Source organism: Dendrobates tinctorius, unplaced genomic scaffold, assembly GCF_039654945.1.
Source record: "Dendrobates tinctorius isolate UK_male_01 unplaced genomic scaffold, ASM3965494v1 ptg000384l, whole genome shotgun sequence".
NCBI classification, from domain to species: Eukaryota; Metazoa; Chordata; class Amphibia; order Anura; family Dendrobatidae; genus Dendrobates; species Dendrobates tinctorius.
Window position 1 is genome coordinate 3725479 of NW_027362050.1, and position 20193 is coordinate 3745671.

Here is a 20193-nt window from a genome sequence, read left to right on the forward strand (position 1 = left end):
TTCCTCTCAACAGGGAATCCCCCATGACCACCACTCTCCGTTTCTTCTTCACAACATTTTTGTTTCTCCATCCAGGAGGACTCTGAAGGCGTACAAGGTTGCTGTTTGTGGGCAAAGTCTTATCCTGATGTATTTCTTCATCGTTTTCCTGCGTGAGAGCCTGGTACTGGGTTCCTGAGCAGTATGGGTGCTGACTGCCTCCTGATCCTCCTGCTTCTCTAGGTCACATGTCTCCATTCCTCTGTTTCTTCAGGTGCACTTCGAATTTATTCTCTTTCTGTAACATGAAGAGATAATTCTGCTCTGTCCAAGAACTCTTCACCTTCCTTAGTGATCTTCAACGTAGCTAACCTCTCTTCGAGATTTTGCAACTTTTCCTCCAATAGGGACACAAGCTTGCATTTGTGGCATGTGAAGCTTGGCTTTTCCACTGGTAAGTCTGTGAACATGTAGCAAGAAATGCAGCTCACCAAATGGCTCCTGGCCTCTTCCATATTGAGATTTCTTAAAAATGATGAAAGATGAGCCAAAATCCGATTTCATCACAGATGACAATCATCTCTGCGATACATACCTCCCATCAACTATATCTCCGGTAACTGCCTTACATACCTCCCCCTCTGCCTAAAGCCATGGGGTTTGGCATATTCCACTACTAGACAGGAGATTCTCAATAGGGCATTGGCTTCCAGGCCCTCTGTTCCAGATGGAAGCTGAAATTCTTTCTGCATGGCTAGAAACCAGAGGGTGACCCTAGCATTTTTCCCCTTTTTTTCGGCATGGTCTGATAACAATGTAAATTTTCGTCCCAACAGATAGTACCATAATGTGTCCACTGCCCACTTTGTAGCCAAACATTAATTTTCCACTATGGAGTAGTTTTTCTCACACTTGGACAACTTCTGACTTCAGGACATCACAGGGTTTTCCTTTCTATTAACTTTCTGAGACAAGACCGTTCCCAGCCTGGCATCCAATTCATCTGTCTGGACCACAAATTTTTTGGAGAATTTGGGCACCACGGACACTGGATGTTTACAGAGGGCCAGTTTTCCTGTAACACTGCTTCAAATTCCGGGGGCCACTTAGCCATAGCCATCAGCGTGGCTGCTATCAGAGCAAAGTTAAGTATAAGGCATCGGTAGTAGCCCTTGATGCCTAGAAATGCCCTGACCTGCTTCTTCGAGAGGGACTGTGGCCAGCTCTGGATCGCCTCCACCTTATTTATCTGTGGTTTTATATCACCTCTAACGACTACGTAGCCCAGATACTTGGCTTCCTCCATCCCCATTGCACACTTCTTAGGTTTGATGGTAAAGCCTGCTTTCCTTACGGCATCAAGTATTGCCTGAACTTTGCTAAGATGACTTCCCCAGTCTTCGCTGAATATGATGATGTAATCTAAGTAGGCCAATGCATACTTTTATGGGGGGGGCTAATATCATGGCTCTCTGGAAAGTTACAGGAGCTCCCTGCAACCCAAATGGCATCCTGACATACTGATAACATCTGTCTGGGGTCGAGTAGACAGTTTTTTCCTTGGGACATGGGGATTTGCCAATATCCTTCTGTGAGGTCAAGGGTGGTAATGTACCTGGCTGGCCCTACACTTTCAATCAGTTCATCTACCCTGTGCATTGGGTAGCTGTCAAACTTCAAGACCTCATTAAGCTTCATGTAATCATTGCAGAATCTCCACTTGCAATCAGGTTTTGGAACAAGGCCAATTGAACTAACCATCCACTCTTGGACTCCTCAATGACTCCAAGTTTCAACATATGACTTGCTTCCTTGGAGATCAGCTTTCATTTGGCCTCGAGAATTCAATAGGGCTTCAAGTTACCCACACATGGGGTTCCATTCGAACCTTGTGTTCTATCAGCTTTGTACACCCTGTTAATTCCCAGAACAGGTCCTTGTTCTGTTGCAGCAATTCCCGACGGTGCTGTTTTGGGGCCTTCAATAGCGTTGCCACTATTGTGACTCCTTCAATCTCGGGTTCTGGCTTAATCAGCAAACACAGAGTTTCAACGGGCTCTCTGTCTTGCCATGGCTTGATGAAATTGACGTGGTAGATCTGCTAGGGCTTACATCTTCCCGGTTGATTAATCTTGTAATTCACTTCACCAAGCTTTTCCACCATCTCATAAGATCCTTTCCACTTGGCCAGGAACTTGCTCTCCATGGTGGGAATTAGTACGCTCCCCAGGATTTAATTGCCTTGCTCTGGCCAACTGGTTGAAGACTCCAGCTTGAGCTTCTTGTGCCTGGAGAAGATTTGCTTTTACGATGGGCATCACCTTCACAATCCTCTCCTACATCTGAGCGACGTGCTTGATGACGTTTCGGCGGGGCATGACTCCGGCTTGCCAGGTTTCCTTTGCTATTTCAAGGAGAGCCTACGGATGTCGGCCATACAGAAGCTTGATCGGAGAGAACCCAGTAGAGGCCTGTGGAACCTCGTGGATAGAGAACAGATACAAAGTCTCTTAATAGCCAATCGTGGTCACAAAGGCTGGATAGCATCCAGTATACCGGCTCAGCAACTGGGAAGTAATATAATGAGGATTGCTAACAGATGAAACAATAAAAAAGCACTAGAGTGGTAATTGAAAGACATGATCTACATTATGTAAAGTTAGCACTGTTCAATGACTCTTTTGTAAGCTTCCATGCGGCCACAAGAGGGAAGACCCCAGCTATTCTATTCTATACTACTGTATAGCCCCCACATACTGTGTATGTCTCAAAAGATTAAGCCCTTACCATTCATCTCTGTTGTTACTACGACAGCATATGACACTATGTCTCCATATGAAGCATGAAAAGGTGAGAACTCAAAATTCATTGCACCTTGAAGTACAGATGGATTATTCTCAATGTTGTTATCAGGTACACCTATAAAAGATCAGGAAAAACATGGTAATTGAACTGAGAATCTGTAAATTAACATAGTATTACATTTTATTTTATTTGCATTACATTAACCCTTTTACGACCTTGGATGTAAAGGTACGTCCAAGGTTGCCTCCCCCTGTTTGCTGCGGGCTCCGACGATAAGACCGCAACTTTTCCAGCACATGTCAGGTGATTTCATCATGTGCACCTAACAGCCGCGGTGGAAATTGCAATCCAACCGTGACTGTTAACATGTTAAATGCCCCTTCAATCTCTGACAGTGGCATTTAACATGCCTGTGCTGGAAGCACATCACAAACCCCGTCCATCGGCACCTGTGTCACATGAGAGTGGCAAATATTTGGTATTGCCGCGTTCAGAAATGCATGATCTATCAATATATAGCAAGAAGTAATCTGATCTGTAAATTTCGTAACGTGAAAAAAATCAAAATGCAATAACGGGCGATCAAAAGTTCTTATCTACACCAAAATCATATCAATAAAAATGCCAGCTCGGCATGCAAAAAATAAGTCATCACACAGCCCCAGATCACGAAAAATGGAGACGCTATGGGTCTCAGAAAATGATAACCTTTTTTTAACACACTTTGGATTTTATCTATACATGTTTGGTTACTACAAACTCATAATAACCTGGAGAATCATAATGGCAGGTCAGCTTTAGCATTTAGTGAACATGTAAAAAAAAAAAAAAAACTAAAGCGCAAAAACGGAAAATCGCAAGGTGATGAAGTGGTTAATGATTATACTTTACAGTATATGTGGATAGTTTCTACTTTATAAATATTATATCCTCTGCGTTAATACAAAAATATGCCTCTTATATTTCCAAAAAACGAATTAATCATAGAGAAATATATATTTATATGCCATATACCTGTGTAGATGGATTCCTTGGAGCCGGTTTTGGAGATGGCATTAAAAGAAGTTGTATTTGTCATAGTTATTAAAGAGAAAGGTCCCATGTATCTCGTGAAAGATACCAGAGCTTGATCTTCAATGATGGTGTCTGTGGTTAGATCATACTGGATAATATTAAAGCCGGCGATGCTGACCCTGAAAATCAGAACATGATTATCGTAGTTATTATGGACCACTGAAGGGGTGACAACAAAGTAAAAATGTTTGCGTTCACATTCATAGCTTGAAGTCCTGCAACTCAATGAAATATCTGTAATAAGGCTTCACAACAGAGTCTACTTATAGTCATTTCTTACTCCAAATAATAATATTATTACTATATTTATAAAAGTTTATACAATTTATCAGTACTTGAAAAGAACCAAGCATCAAAAATATATGAATTTCACCCTACGATGTCTTTTCAAGCTAAAAAATGTAGTAAGGGTACCTGTATTGTAACTGGGGGTCCAATGGTCCATTAAAATAAGAATGAGTCTTTGTTCCATCACCCACATGAACATCTATCTTTTTTGACTGCGCAAAACTAGCGATCTGTTCTTCCCCAAGGATGTAAGTGACATATGTGTCGGTCAGCTTGTTCGTAAAATCGTCATATGTTTTTGATAAAATGTCCTCAAGTGGGCGGTCAGCTAAGATGAAAAAGGAAGAGCTTACATTTTGGAACATAACCTTTGAACAAAACATAACATGACTGGGAACAAAAGGGTTAAGAGTCCTAATAACATAGAAGGTAGCATTTTTTTAATTCTCAAAATAATTTCCCATAAGCTATGTTATCATAAAAATTGTACCTGCAAAGTATTTTAGGATGTTACTTAACCCTTTAAGTGCTTCAGAGGAAGTTGAGATAAACAGCACCCTTCATGGAGTTTTCCTAGTATTGTGCTGAGTATTTTTCCAAGAGGTGTGTCTTAGAATTAATATCAATTGGATTATGAAAATTATTTTTTTAGAATTTCTGAAAATTATTTCACCCCACCCCCAAATATTCAGTATGATGTGTTTCTATGTAAACCTATTCTAAAATCCACAACCTTTTTAACCCCTTAGTGACCAGTCTAATTTTGACCTCAATGAACAAGCCAATTTTTACAATTCTGACCACGGTCACTTTATGTGGTAATAACGAATGCTTCAACAGATCCAAGTAATTCTGAGAATGTTTTTTCGTGACATATTTTACTTCATGATAGTGGTAAAATTTATTTGATATGGCTTGCATTTATTCCTGAAAAAAAAAAATTGGCAACAATTTTGAAAATTTTGCAATTTTCAAATTTTAATTTTTGTGCCCTTAAATCAGAAAGATGTGTAACATAAAGTAGTTAATAAATAACATTTCCCACATGTCTACTTTACATCAGAACAATTTTGGAAGCATAATATTTTTAATTAGGATGTTATAAGGGTTAAAAGTTGACCAACGATCTCTAGTTTTTCCAGCAAAATTTGCAAAACCATTTTTTAGGGACCACATCTCATTTGAAGTGACTTTGAGGGGTCTATATGACAGAAAGTTCCCAAAAGTGACACCATTATAAAATCTGCACCTTTTTGGGTGCTCAAAACCACATTCAAGAAGTTTATTAACCCTGATGCAATTTTGAAGGAAAAAATTAACATTTAACTTTTTTTCACAAAAAAATTAATTTAGACCCAAACTGTTTTATTTTCACATTTGTAACAAGAGAAAATTGACCACAAAATTTGTTGTGCAAATTCTCCTGAGTACACTGATACCCCATATATGGGGGAAATCCACTGTTTGAGCGCACGGCAGAGCTCGGAAGGGAAGGACCACTGTTTGACTTTTTGAACACAAAATTGTCTGTAATTGAAAATGGACACCTTGTCGTATTGGAGAGCCCCTGATGTGTAACAGTGGAAACCTCCCACAAGTGACACCAGTTTGGAAACCACACCCCTCAAGGATTTTATACAGGGATATAGTAAGCATTTTGAACCCACAGGTGCAACACACAACACAACATTAGGTCGTCATATTGAATACGTTGTCATTAGTGTTGAGCGAAGTGCTTGCTACTCCAGTTTACATTGGGTGCTTAGGTATGCACCAAATGTCGCAGGTGATCGAGTGACATACTGGAGCCCCTGCCCCGCATGTTTCAAGGCTCTTAGACACCCCCAAAAAAACATGCGGTATGCTCGATATTCCATGCATACCTGTCCACCCAATGCAAACTCGAATAGTGAGCACTTGCATTCAAAACTAGCCATCATATCGTCATATTTTTTTTTGCTTTTCAAAAAACCCAATTCTAACTTCAGCCCTTACCTTAACACAACCCTTACCCTATTACAACCCTATCCACAGCCCCAACCCAATTTCTAACTACAAAGAATGGAAAAAAAATTAAAAGAAATTTATTTTATAATTTTTTTCTAACTAAGGGGGTCACAAAGGGGAATTTTATTTAATATTTTTTAATTTTGTTCACTGTGACAGGTTTTATCACAGTGATCAAAAGGAACCAATGGGAAAAAAATCCCTATTGTTGCTGGGTACTGGCCGGCAGATCTCGGTGGGCGCACTGCACATGTGCCAGCCATTTTTTTCCAGGAAGATGATGCAGAGGCCTGGGAGACAGATCAGGATGGCCTGTGGATGGCAAAGGTGCCAGTGGAGGGCTCGGGGGACCTAATTTTTTCTCTTTGATATTCCAGATAATATCAGAGGAGAGAAAATGAATTTTAAATCAGACTTTTTTTTGTCATCACTTGACAGGGGACTATAAAAACCAGTCCTAATCATGTTCTCCAGGGCCTCAGCTACCCCCAGTAGGCAAGACCCCAGAGATTTTCCGAAGCTGGGGGGCACTATACTTTTATGTCTCAGTGCCGTTAAAAAGTGGTGTCAATGAATAAATACCCTTAACTGCCACCGTTAAAGGGAATCTGTCTCCAGAAATTTGTGGGCTACGTAAATGCCCTGTGTCCGGTCCGATGGGCGGTGTTTCTTCTTCTTTTCTCCACCCCACCCGTGGCCGAAGTCCGCGATATTTTCCAGAATTAGAGTAGTTCTCCATATTTTGCGCGTGTGCAAAGCAATCCTGCCTCGCACACGCGCAGTATGCTTTTCCCAACTGCGGGCAAAGCCGAAAATTCATTACTGCGCATGCGCCGATGTACTATGTCCTGGAAGTATTTCGCTGTGTTGGGACATAGTGCACCGCCGCCCATCGGACCAGACACAAGGCATTTACATAGCCCGCAAATTTCTGGTGACAGATTCCCTTTAAAAGGCACATACAGAGGGAGCCACCTCCCATCCTTCTAAATGCTGCGACATCTATTGATCACTGAATTTAGAATTTAGAATTTAGAGGTCACTTAAGCCAAGATCCTGGCGGCGATCGCGCTGGAACAGCTAATGTGCCCGCACGATCACCATGACACACTGGTACGTCCATTTGCACTGTGATGGGCGGAATAAGGCATGCCTAACAATAAGGAGTATTAAACAGATCGCGCTATGAGGAGAGCTGCCCCTGAAGGCAAACAATGTCAGAGTGGGAAAGCTGCAGAAGGAAAAATGCAAATGTGTCATGGATTGCATGGGCAAAGGTAAGAGCTCCGGAGGAGAAATGAGGGAGGAAACAATAAATGTAAATATGTTATGTAATATCTTATAAACTTTGCCTATTATTGAGCAAAGATACCACTGCTCAAAGACTGTATTGTGAATGATTTCACAATGCCCCCCAAAACAGTCCGAAACCAGGGCCATACTACAGTTTTGTATAACTGGCAGCTATACACCACCCTGCACTCCCCTTACATGCAAAATAGAGAGTCATCCCTTACCATTCTTCTCTGTTGTTACTACGACAGCATACGCCACTATGTCTCCATATGAAGCATGAAAAGGTGAGAACTCAACAGACATTGAACTACGGAGTCCAGATGGGTTATTCTGAATGTCGTTATCGGATAGACCTATGGTGAGATCTGGATAAAACATGTTCATTGGACTGAGAATCTATAAATTAACAAAGTATTATATTTTTATATCATTTTTAAACTTCTTAAAGCGTAACCGTCACTTCCATTTTTTTATATAAATATACAGGGTGGGCCATTTATATGTATACTCTTGGGTGGGCCATGTATCTGGATACTCCTGGGTGGGCCATTTATATGGATTCTCTTGGGTGGGCCATTTATATGGATACTCTTGGGTGGGCCATGTATATGGATACACCTAAATAAAATGGGAATGGTTGGTGATATCAACTTCCTGTTTGTGGCACATTAGTATATTGGAGGGGGAAAACTTTTCAAGATGGGTGGTGACCATGACGACCATTTTGAAGTCGGCCATTTTGGATCCAACTCTATAAATGGCCCACCCAGGTGTATCCATATAAATGGCCCACCCTGTATAGCAGATGTGAAAATAAGAAATGTTGTAATATATCATAGCAAAGAAATCTGCTACTTTCTCCTCTTTGACTGAAGTAATCATTCATTCTCAAATCTCTTAATTCATGCGTAAAATCTGTAGAAGACAGATTATTAAATTACTGGGATAGAATCTTATTAGTAGTAACTGAAATCTATCTCAGTAATGTAAATGTCTTTTTTTCTGTGAAATCAGATTTTACAAAAGAATTGGGACCCTTGAGGAGCAGGAGAAAGAAGCAGGAGGAGAAGCAATCAGATTCCTCTGATAAGATGTATTACAAAGTTCCTTATTGTCACTGGTGCTTTTGATTTATGGAATAGAATTAAAACCAGTTACTCTTTAAAACACTGTGCATATAAGGGTGTGACCGCCCTGTTTCTGAGTTGGAAAATCCATCCTGTCTGGCCTATGCTATTACTGGTGGTTCCGTCCCTCTGTCCTTGTTCACATTTACGTCACTTGACAAGTGGAAAGGTTTGAAATACAAGAGTAGGACTGTCCCACAAGGGTTGCCGTGACGTGGCGGGATGGCTTGTACATTCTTTTGATCAAAATTATTTTTACTAAATGCCCTCATTATTATTACTACCTTCATGCAATTTTTGCAATTTATTTTTTACTTTTTTTATTTTAGGATATTTGTTTTTTTTGTTTTTGGTTTACTCTTTAAAACACTATTTAAACACTGAGCTAATTTTCGCCTTGAAAGGTTTCAGAGATAAATTGATCAACAATCCACAAAGTACAGTATTTTCAGTTAACAATAATCTAATGAGTATTGCGGCCTTTAAACATTTGGGACAGGTATCTTGTTGTCGATGCTTACATTACATGACCTAATACTCCACTTAGGTTTTATTTATATAAAAACCAGAACACGCTTTAAATGATTGTACCTTACAGAATATGTGGACAGTGTCTTCTGCAATAAAGGACAAACCTGCCTCCTGTATTTCAGAAAACTAATAAATAAGAGATATATATATATATATTTATAGGTTATGTACCTGTGTCGATAGATTCCTTGGAGATAGTATTAGAAGATGTATCTGTCTTAGTTATTAACGAGAAAGGACCCATGTATTTCGTGAACAATACCAGAGATTGATCTTCAATGATGGTGTCTGTGGTTTGGTCATACTGTATAGTATTAAAGCCGGCGATGCTGACCCTGAAAATCAGAAAAAAGATTATCATAGTTATTGACAAAGTAAAAATGTCCGTCTTCACATTCGTAGCTAGAAGTCCTTCACCTCAATTATTTGTAATGGGTGGTTCTCAACCATTAGAAGCCATATGTGAATCTTGAAGGCAGCAGGGCTTGGATACAACTATAACCTCGGCGTCTCTCTAAAATTACTCTACTTATATTTATTATTCCAAATAGAATTATTGTTTCTATATTTATAAATACAGTATATATACAATCTATCCATACTTCAAGAGAACCAGGCATTAGAAAAGTTGGTGCAAAACTATCTATATCTTCCACTATGATAATGTAAAGTGTAAAGCTAAAGGTTTAATGAGCGGACCTGTACTGTAAGTCGGGATCCAGTGGTCCATTAAGATAAGAATGTGTCTTTGTCCCATCACCCACATGAACACCTATCTTTTTTGACTGTGCAAAACTCGCAATCTGTTCATCCCCAAGGATGGAGGAGACATATGTGTTGGTCAGCTTGTTCTTAAAATCGTCATATGTTTTCGATAAAATTCCCTGAGGTGGACCATCAGCTAAAATAGAAAATAAAAAGGTTACATTTTTTAACATAACTGGGAACAAAAGGGACAGAAGCCCTAATAACATTGAAGGTAGCAATTCACGAGGGTACATGCTGTATAAATTGTGCTCCCCTTCCACATGAAATCTTTCTAATACACTATAGAAATCTTATAAAGGCTATGAATGGTTAAAATGATCTGTTTTTATAACCACTCTTCCCTCAAAGTTAGAGATGAGCATTCTAAACATGATGCCCTATCTTTATAATTAAGAATTCCCAAATATTCTATATGTAAAGGGTTTTTTAACTAGAATTTTAAATGTGAGGATCCTAGTAAAGATTTTGCTCACAATGCGTGAGCCCATCTGCCACAACCAGGCAAACTTAAGGCCCTTTTACATTTAGCGATGCACCAGCGATCCGACCAGCGATCCGACCCGGCCAGGATCGCTGGTGAATCGCTATATGATCGCTAGTGAGCTGTCACACAGAAAGATCTCACAGCGATGCAGCAGCGACGCAGCACACGATACTCATCTTTCACACACAGCGATCCTGACGTCCTCCCGCCCGCCTCCACGCGTCGCTCGTCGTCACAGCAGGAAGCCCCAGCAGGAAGCTGACGACGAGAAATGGAGCCGGACATTCTCGCGCGATCAGCGATGGACAGCGGGGGAGCCGGTCGGAGGTAAGTATCATGTATAAAACCCCCTTTACTCACTTTGGACCCTACACTAATGTTTTTCTTCTCCCTGGGACCTAATCCTACAAATGTGCTCTGTATAGATATCAACTAACCACAAACAGGAAAAATTAACTGAATAGTCTAAAGCAATGTTGTTGCAGTAAATTGTATTATTACTCCACCATTTTCCTATGTTTAAAAAATTTTACAAAACTGAATTTTTGGGGGCTTTTTCATTTTTTTTTCTATTCTGAAAAATAACCAATCAAGTGTTTTATAGGAAAAAAAAAAGTAGTCTAGATAAAGTGATAAAATTTAAACAACACCCCTCAAGAAATTTATCTTGGATTGTGTTAGAATATTACCCACAGATATTTCCTAAAATTAATATCAATTGGGTAGTGAAAATAAATATCATTTTTTTCTAATATATGAAGATTATTTAGCACCAAAATTTTCATTTTCATTCGTGTTTATGTCAACCTATACTGAAAACCACAACTTTTTAAATCTTACGTTGACAGAAATGTACAAATATTTTTTTTTTCTTTCTGGGATAAGTAGATGTTTTAACTGGTTTAATTATGTAACACATGTGACTTTTTTAGTTTTGATATATTTGTTTTGTTTCTTTGGAACTGAAGGCCGAAACAGCAGTTCTGCATAGTTTTATATAGTTTACAGTGTTCACTGCATGGCATAAACCGTTTGTTTGCTTTGTCCTGTTGGGCGATACTTTTCCGACAAATCCAAATTTTCTATAGTATTTTTCCTATTTTACTACTTCGGCATAATAAAGCAAATTTTTTTGTTTTTGCTGCCATCTTTCTAGGAGTCATAACATATTTTTTTCACCCACAAAGCTGTTTGATGACTTGTTTATTTAACACAAAGCGTTTGTTTCTTTCAGTACTATTTTGTATTCAATTTAATTTGATATGATTTTCCAGGTTAAGGAGACAAGATTTTTTTCTCTGTGACTGTAGTAGACAGAAAAGACCGCCGTATCTCAGGAGCTGCCCATGTAAACCGCCATTCTGAGGCTGAAATGTGGCCTGATATGTGCTGGTATATTGAATGTTCCAATAACTAAATGTATTAAGTAACATTTAAATAATGTGCCTCTTATTGAATAATGTTACCACAGTTACTGACTGCATAGTGAATGTTATCAAACTGACCAACAAGAAAGTCTCCAATTAGGGCCATTGTTGTAAACACTTTTGATCTGACTTCTGAGTTTGGGCTCCCTCTGGTGGTTGCTGATGGTAATGGAGCTGGTCTGGCTGACAGAAGTCAATCACCTGAAGAGGATGATTGGAGGTCAGGTGCTACAGACTAGAGAGATTTAAGTGAGCAACCTTCCCTCAGCTGTTACCGGTGATTTGGTTTTCTTCCTGAGCATTTTGGAAGTCTGCTTGCCTCCTGCTTTGTCCTGCATCTTTCAGATAAGTTATTTGTCTGCTTGAATCTTCTGCATTTGTTCCCTTTTTTGCTTTTCTCTGATTTCTGCCTTGCTGGTGTGAGTTCAGCCTGGTTCCCTGCTGGGACCTGTGCTGGACTTTGTTTCATTTGCCACAGCTTATGTCAGTCTTTCCAGTATTTCTAGTTCCCTGTTATTTCAGTATCTGTTGTTTTGCATCCAGTTCACATCAGAGTTCGGATTTAGTGGGAGAGCGGTCGTGTGGCCTCAGTATTTTTGCATATCAGACGTGTTGGAATTTATATTAGATTTTTTTGCGTGATTGCAGACAGTATCCTTTCCTGTCCTGTTCTATCCAGACAGTTTGGGCCCCATTATTTGCTTACTCTATTTTCTGCCTGTGTTTTGTGCCTCATCTTCTCACCGGCAATATATGTTCGGGGGCTATCTATTCCTTTGGGGCTCTACTCCGGGGCAGTTTAGCTTTCCCCTTTCTCTCTTTAGGCTTAGTTCACTCTTTGGCTGTGTCAAGGCGTCTAGGGCATCGTAGGTACATCCCAAATTCTAGTTGTGTTGTCAGTTTAGGGGTCTGCAATCCGCTAAGTTACCAACCTCTCTGGGTATCTGGTTGCCTAGCCTATTTCCCTGCTATCCTCCTCAGTTACCGAATCATAACAGGCCATACTATAGCTATGTTTAAGTGGCAACTATACAGCACCCGGCGCTCCACTTACATAAACAGTCGAGAGTCATCCCTTACCATTCATCTCTGTTGTTACTACAACAGCATACGCCACTATGTCTCCATAGGAAGCATGAAAAGGTGAGAACTCAACAGACATTGCACTACGGAGTCCAGATGGGTTATTCTGAATGTCATTATCTGGTAGACCTATGGAGAGATCTGGAAAAAACATGTTCATTGGACTGACAATCTGTAAGTTAACAAATTATTATATTTTTACATTATTTGCTTAACTAGCACTGTGTAATGAATGGCACTATATAAATGAGTAAAATAAGTAAATAAATAAATACAACTATAAACTTCTTAAAGACTAAGCTAATATTAGCCTTACAGGGATTTAAACTAAAAATAAATAAATTATCCACACAATACAGTGTTTTCAGTTGACATTAGTCTAATGAGTATGGGGCCTATAAATATTAGAGACTGGTGACTAGAGTTGAGCGAATATGTTCAGAATCGGTCGACGAATCGGAAATTGCCATATCGTGCCATATTGGTACCCTATTTGTGCCAAATTTATGTTTGGTGATCGGTTCCGAACATATTCGGTAATTTCTACTCCCATTCACTCCAATGACTTTCGGCTGTGTTCGGCAAACATTGCAAAAACAATATTTGTCGCCGATCGTAATCGGAACTGAATTTTGAAAAATTCGCTCTGCTCTACCGGTGACATGTTGTCGTTGCTTATATTGCATGACCTCATCCTCTCCTTACAGAGATTAGGCTTTATTTATATATGAACCAGAAAATTCTATTACTGAATGTACCTTACAGCGTATATTGAAAGTGTCTGCTTTATAAGTATGAAATCTGTCATGTACCTGTGTAGATGAATTCCTTGGAGTCGGAAGTAGAGATGGTATTAAAAGAAGTTGTATTTGTCTTGGTTACTAAAGAGAAAGGTCCCATGTATCTCGTGAACGATACCAGAGATTGATCTTCAATGATGGTGTCTGTGGTTTGATCATACTGTATAGTATTTAAGCCAGCGATGCTGACCCTGAAAATCAGAACATGATTATTGCAGTTATTGTGGTCCGTTAAATGAGTGTTAAAGTAAAAATGTTCACGTTCCTAGCTAGAAGTCCTTTGCCTCAATGCATTGTCTGATATAGGGGTTTTCATCCATTACAAGCCATGTGTGAGGCTTGTAGGCAGCAGGGCTCAGATGCAAATCTAACCTCTGCATCTCTATAAAACGAGACTACTCATATTTATTTATTGCTCCAAATTGTATTATTCTTTCTATTTTTATAAATATATATACAGTCTATCGGTACTTCACAAGAACCAAACATCAGAAGAATTGGAGCAAAAATATCTAAATTTCATCATATGATCTATGTAAAGCACCATGGAATAAATGGCGCTGTAATAAATAATAATAATAATTTAAATATAGTGAGTATACCTGTATTGTAACTGAGGATCCAATGGTCCATTAAAATAAGAATGAGTCTTTGTTCCATCACCCACATGGACACCTATTTTTTTTGACTGTGCAAAACTTGCGATCTGTTCTTCCTCAAGAATGTAGGTGACATATGTGTCTGTCAATTTGTTCTTAAAATCGTCGTATGTTTTCAATAAAATTCCTGAAGGTGGTTGATCGGCTAAAATGGAAAATGAAGAGGTTACTTTTTTTTTTTTACATAACTGGGAACAAAAGAGACAAGAACCTTCATAACATAAGACCTAAACAGGGGTCATCAATTGAGGAGATTTTTTAGTAAAGATTTTGATCACAATATGTGAGCCCATCTGCCATGACCTGGTAGCCTCATTCAGTGAGGATGCTACACTAACATTATACCTTTCTCTTTGACTTAAAGAGTAATTGTAGTTTTAATTTTTTTTCCCATAAATCAATATTATACATGAAAATAATAGACTTTGTAATATATCTTATCAGAGAAATCTGCTTCTTTCTCTGCAAAAATTGATCAGTCACTATTAGCAATTAGCGAGTAGCATCGTTGCTCGGGTGTCCTCCGAGTATTTTGGTGTGCTTGGGGATTTAGTTTTCATTGTCTTATCTGCATGATTTGCGACTGCTGGACAGCTTGAATACATGTGTGGAATGCCTGTTTGTTAGGGAATTCCCACATGTATTCAGCCTGTCTACAAGTCACAAATCATGCAGATGAGATGACGAAAACTAAATCTCCGAGCGCGCCAAAATACTCGGAGGACACCCGAGCAGCGATGCTACTCGCTCATCACTAGTCACTATCAAAATTCTCAGTTCTGAGATAAAATCTGTACTCAGTGAAGACAGATTTCTCCATTACTGAGATAGAATATGGCAGTTGCCATGTTACAAAACTGTATTTTTTTGGGAACTGAAGCGTTTTTCAGTTGTTTTGTTTTCAATTCTGAAAAAGATTTCCTAAAAACGAAATCATTTTAACAACTGAACCTGCAAGTATTTTAAGAAATTTGTTAGGCCTTCAAGTGTTTCACAGTAAGTAAACCAAAGTCGAGATGAATTAAAACAATTAAAGGGAATCTGTCACCTACTTTTGGCGGGCGCTGAAAATGAGGTCGGTCCGGTCCGATGGGCGGTGTTCCCGATGTTTGCCGCCTCCCCATCGTTGGCCGCCGTCCGCAGTTTTTTGAGGAATAGGAGTAGGTGTCCGTCATTTTTTGCGCGTGCGCTAAGCGTTCTTGGCTCGCGCACTCGCAGTATGCTTTGCCCAACTGCGGGCAAAGCCGAAAAGCCTGACTGTGCATGCATCGATTAACTAAGCCCTGGAAGTATTTTGCTGTGTTCCGGGCTTAGTTAACCGGCACATGCGCAGTCAGGCTTTTCGGCTTTCCCCTCAGCTGGGCAAAGCATACTGCGCGTGCGCGAGCCAAGAATGCTTAGCGCATGCGCAAAAAATGGCGGACACCTACTCCTATTCCTCAAAAAACTGCGGACGGCGGCCAAGGATGGGGAGTCGGCAAACATCGAGAACACTGCCCATCGGACCGGACCGACCTCGTTTTCAGCGCCCGCCAAAAGTAGGTGACAGATTCCCTTTAAAACAGCGCTTGTCAATGAATTGACATGTGCTGACTATTTTCCCACAGGTTTGTCTTAGAAATAATATCGAATGGGGTGTGAAAACAAATAATATTTATAATTTATGAAGATTATTTAGTGCCAAAATTTTCATTTTCACATGTGTTAGGAGAAAAAGCACCACTACTAGAATTGTTATGTAATTTTCCTAAGTACGGTAATTCTCCACATGTGGTTATAAACTGCTGGGTGGGCACCTGGCAGTGCTTAAAAAGACATCAGTGTTAATTCATTTTTGCGTTCTGATGATTGACTGTTTTCTGGACATTTAATAAAGTATTCCCTGTTTGTTACAAGAACCTTGTGCCTGTGTGAACACGGTCAACTACCAAAGAGCTGATTCCCTACAGAGGCTATGTCTCTATTGCCGAATGCCGAGCCCCTGAAATACCGGTACAGCACAACCTGCCAAACAGTGACCTATTTTCAAAGCTATACAAATGAGAAAATTCTCTTAAGAGTACAATTTGTATTTTGACCTCAAAGGCTATTCAAGAATTTTAAAATGAAAAATGATATTTTTATAAAAAAAATAAATAAATAAAATAGCAGTAAAGAACCAAACACATTTCACAATTTCTCTCATATATTGCTATACTCGATATGTGAACATAAACTGCTGTTTGGCTCTGGGCTAGGAGCGTAGCGGGCATCCTGACCCATCACTGTTTTCCAGAAATTATTCTGCAATAGCTTGTGCAAAGTAAAAATTGCAGTTTTACCAGTCAGATCTGCCATTTCAATGAGCAATATGATTTGCACAGATTCTACCACTGTAAAACACAGCTCTCTAAATGGCCTGTATTTTCTTGATTTAAAGACCCCCAATACCGGTGGCCCTAATCTTTATAAAACATTTTTCCAAAAATATATACTATATACCTGTGATAATTGTGCTTTGTCAGTCTATTGCAGTCTACGGCTCTGACGAGTGGCATTTCCAAATATATTACCATTTTTTAACCAGACTTGATGGAGAGATCATGATAAGAACAACCCTTAATCTCTGCCGCACACAGGGTATAGTAAAGTTTTTAGGGAAGTGTTGAATGAAAAAAAATAGAAATTCCATCATTGTTTCTTGGGGTTTTGGTTTTATAGCGTTCACCATGTGACATGTTAACTTTATTATGCAGGTCGCAGGAATTACGGCGACATGAACAAAATAAAACTTTTTCTACTAAAATGCATTTTGTGTTACTCTTATCTGAAACCCACAACTTTTTAATTTTCAGTCAGCAGACCAAGAGGTAATAAATCCCCATCTATGTCACTAAACACTCTACTCTGAGAGAGAAGTGCCCAGAAATGCACAACAGAATACATCTAATAAAAAAATAACAATTTTATAAACACTAAATTAGACAAACAGTGAGGGATGGTGCTGGCTAAAGACACCATTAAACACACACCTTGTAATGATAAGTACACATTAACAATCCAAAGAATATCCTACTCTTACAGTTGTGGCCAAAAGTATTGACACCCCTGCAATTTTGTCAGATAATACTCAGTTTCTTCCTGAAAATGATTGCAAACACAAATTCTTTGGTATTATTATCTTCATTTAATTTGTCTTAAATGAATAAACACAAAAGAGAATGAAGAAACAAGCTAAACATTGATCATTTCACACAAAACTCCAAAAATGGGCCAGACAAAAGTATTGGCACCCTCAGCCTAATACTTGGTTGCACAACCTTTAGCCAAAATAACTGCGACCAACCGCTTCTGGTAACCATCAATGAGTTTCTTACAATGCTCTGCTGGAATTTTAGACCATTCTTCTTTGGCAAACTGCTCCAGGTCCCTGATATTAGAAGGGTGCCTTCTCCAAACTGCCATTTTTAGATCTCTCCACAGGTATTCTATGGGATTCAGGTCTGGACTCATTGCTGGCCACCTTAGAAGTCTCCAGTGCTTTCTCTCAAACCATTTTCTAGTGCTTTTTGAAGTGTGTTTTGGGTCATTGTCCTGCTGGAAGACCCATGACCTCTGAGGGAGACCCAGCTTTCTCACACTGGGCCCTACATTATGCTGCAAAATTTGTTGGTAGTCTTCAGACTTCATAATGCCATGCACACGGTCAAGCAGTCCAGTGCCAGAGGCAGCAAAGCAACCCCAAAACATCAGGGAACCTCAGCCATGTTTGACTGTAGGGACCGTGTTCTTTTCTTTGAATGCCTTTTTTCTCCTGTAAACTCTTTGTTGATGCCTTTGCCCAAAAAGCTCTACTTTTGTCTCATCTGATCAGAGAACATTTTTCCAAAACGTTTTAAGCTTTTTCAGGTAAGTTTTGGCAAACTCCAGCCTGGCTTTTTTATGTCTCGGGGTAAGAAGTGGGATCTTCCTGGGTCTCCTACCATACAGTCCCTTTTCATTCAGACGCCGACGGATAGTATGGGTTGACACTGTTGTACCCTCGGACTGCAGGGCAGCTTGAACTTGTTTGGATGTTAGTCGAGGTTCTTTATCCAAATCCGCACAATCTTGCGTTGAAATCTCTTGTCAATTTTTATTTTCTGTCCACATCTAGGGAGGTTAGCCACAGTGCCATGGGCTTTAAACTTCTTGATGACACTGCGCACGGTAGACACAGGAACATTCAGGCCTTTGGAGATGGACTTGTAGCCTTGAGATTGCTCATGCTTCCTTACAATTTGGTTTCTGAAGTCCTCAGACAGTTCTTTGGTCTTTCTTTTCTCCATGCTCAATGTGGTACACACAAGGACACAGGACAGAGGTTGAGTCAACTTTAATCCATGTCAACTGGCTGCAAGTGTGATTTAGTTATTGCCAACACCTGTTAGGTGCCACAGGTAAGCTACATTTTGTATTCATATGAATTTGATATGATTATGCAGGTTAAGAAGGGAAGATATTGTCTATGAATGTGGTGGGTGAAGAAAGCTATGACTGCCCATAAGGACTGTAGGTAGAGACCAGCCTACGATGGGAGCTGCCCGTGTAGGCCAACAATGTGAGAGTGAGAAAGCTGCTGTGATAGAAAAAAGCCATGTGTCACGGAGTGCATGGATAATGGTGAGAGCTCCAGAAGTGAACTGAGGAAAGGAAGAGTCCTGAACGTAGTGTGAGCGAAATTCTGGAGGATGAAATGTGGCCTATGTGTTAGTATATAGTATATTCTAATAACTGTAAAAATGTTAAGTACCGTTTAAAGACTAGGCCTCTTATTGAGTAAAGTTATCGCTGTCCAAAGACTGTCTTGTGAATTATTTCACCCTGACCCAAGGAGACAGTTCCCAACCTGGGCCATACTACAGTACTGTATAAACAGTAGCTATATCAAACCCGGCGCTGCCCTTACATACACCATAGAGAGTCATCCTTACCATTCATCTCTGTTGTTACTACGACAGCATACGCCACTATGTCTCCATAGGAAGCATGAAAAGGTGAGAACTCAACAGACATTGAACTACGGAGTCCAGATTGGTTATTCTGAATGTCGTTATCAGATAGACCTATGGAAAGATCTGCATAAAACAAATTCATTGGACAGAGAATCTGTAAATTAATGTAGTATAATTTATTTTTTGCTTTTATATATAGTGGACAGTACTGTTTCTGAGTATCCCATACTTTCCCCCTGCAGTTGTTCTATACAGATGGAAAGCAATTAGAGTTTGGTCATCAAAGCTACCACTGCATTTAAAGTCTATGGGGCAGATGCCAACATCCAAGTACAATGCTCGGTAGTTTCCATCAGCCCGTAGACAGGTGGATGGTCGAATATTTGGAAATACACTGGAAAAGCAGTGTCAAATCTTCTTTTATGATACGTCGTACAATTTACAGAACAATCTTCATGAATGAGCAGTATAAATCATTTAATCAAAAGTTGCATGTAAACATTGTCAAAATTTCAAAGGTTGAAAATTTGGCTGCTGGTGGAGGAGCTTGTGAACAGAACAGTCCATCAGCCTCCTCCAAAATCAACTTTCCAATTTGAAGTGTTCTTCTTAGAACTAGGCTGATGGCTTGGTTTTTGGAGACGAACTTGTCATAATACAATATACTAAATATACTACGATACTACAATATACACAAAACATGTCCCCAACACGTGTTAAAGTCTAGATAAAGTGGTCAACTCCTTTAATCTAAGGAGTATATAACCTTTAAACATTAAAGACATGTGACGCGTTATCCATACTCACATAGCAGGATCTAATACTCCAATTACAGAGATTAGGCTTTATTCATATAGAACCAGAAAACCAATTTAGTGAATATTCTTGAAAT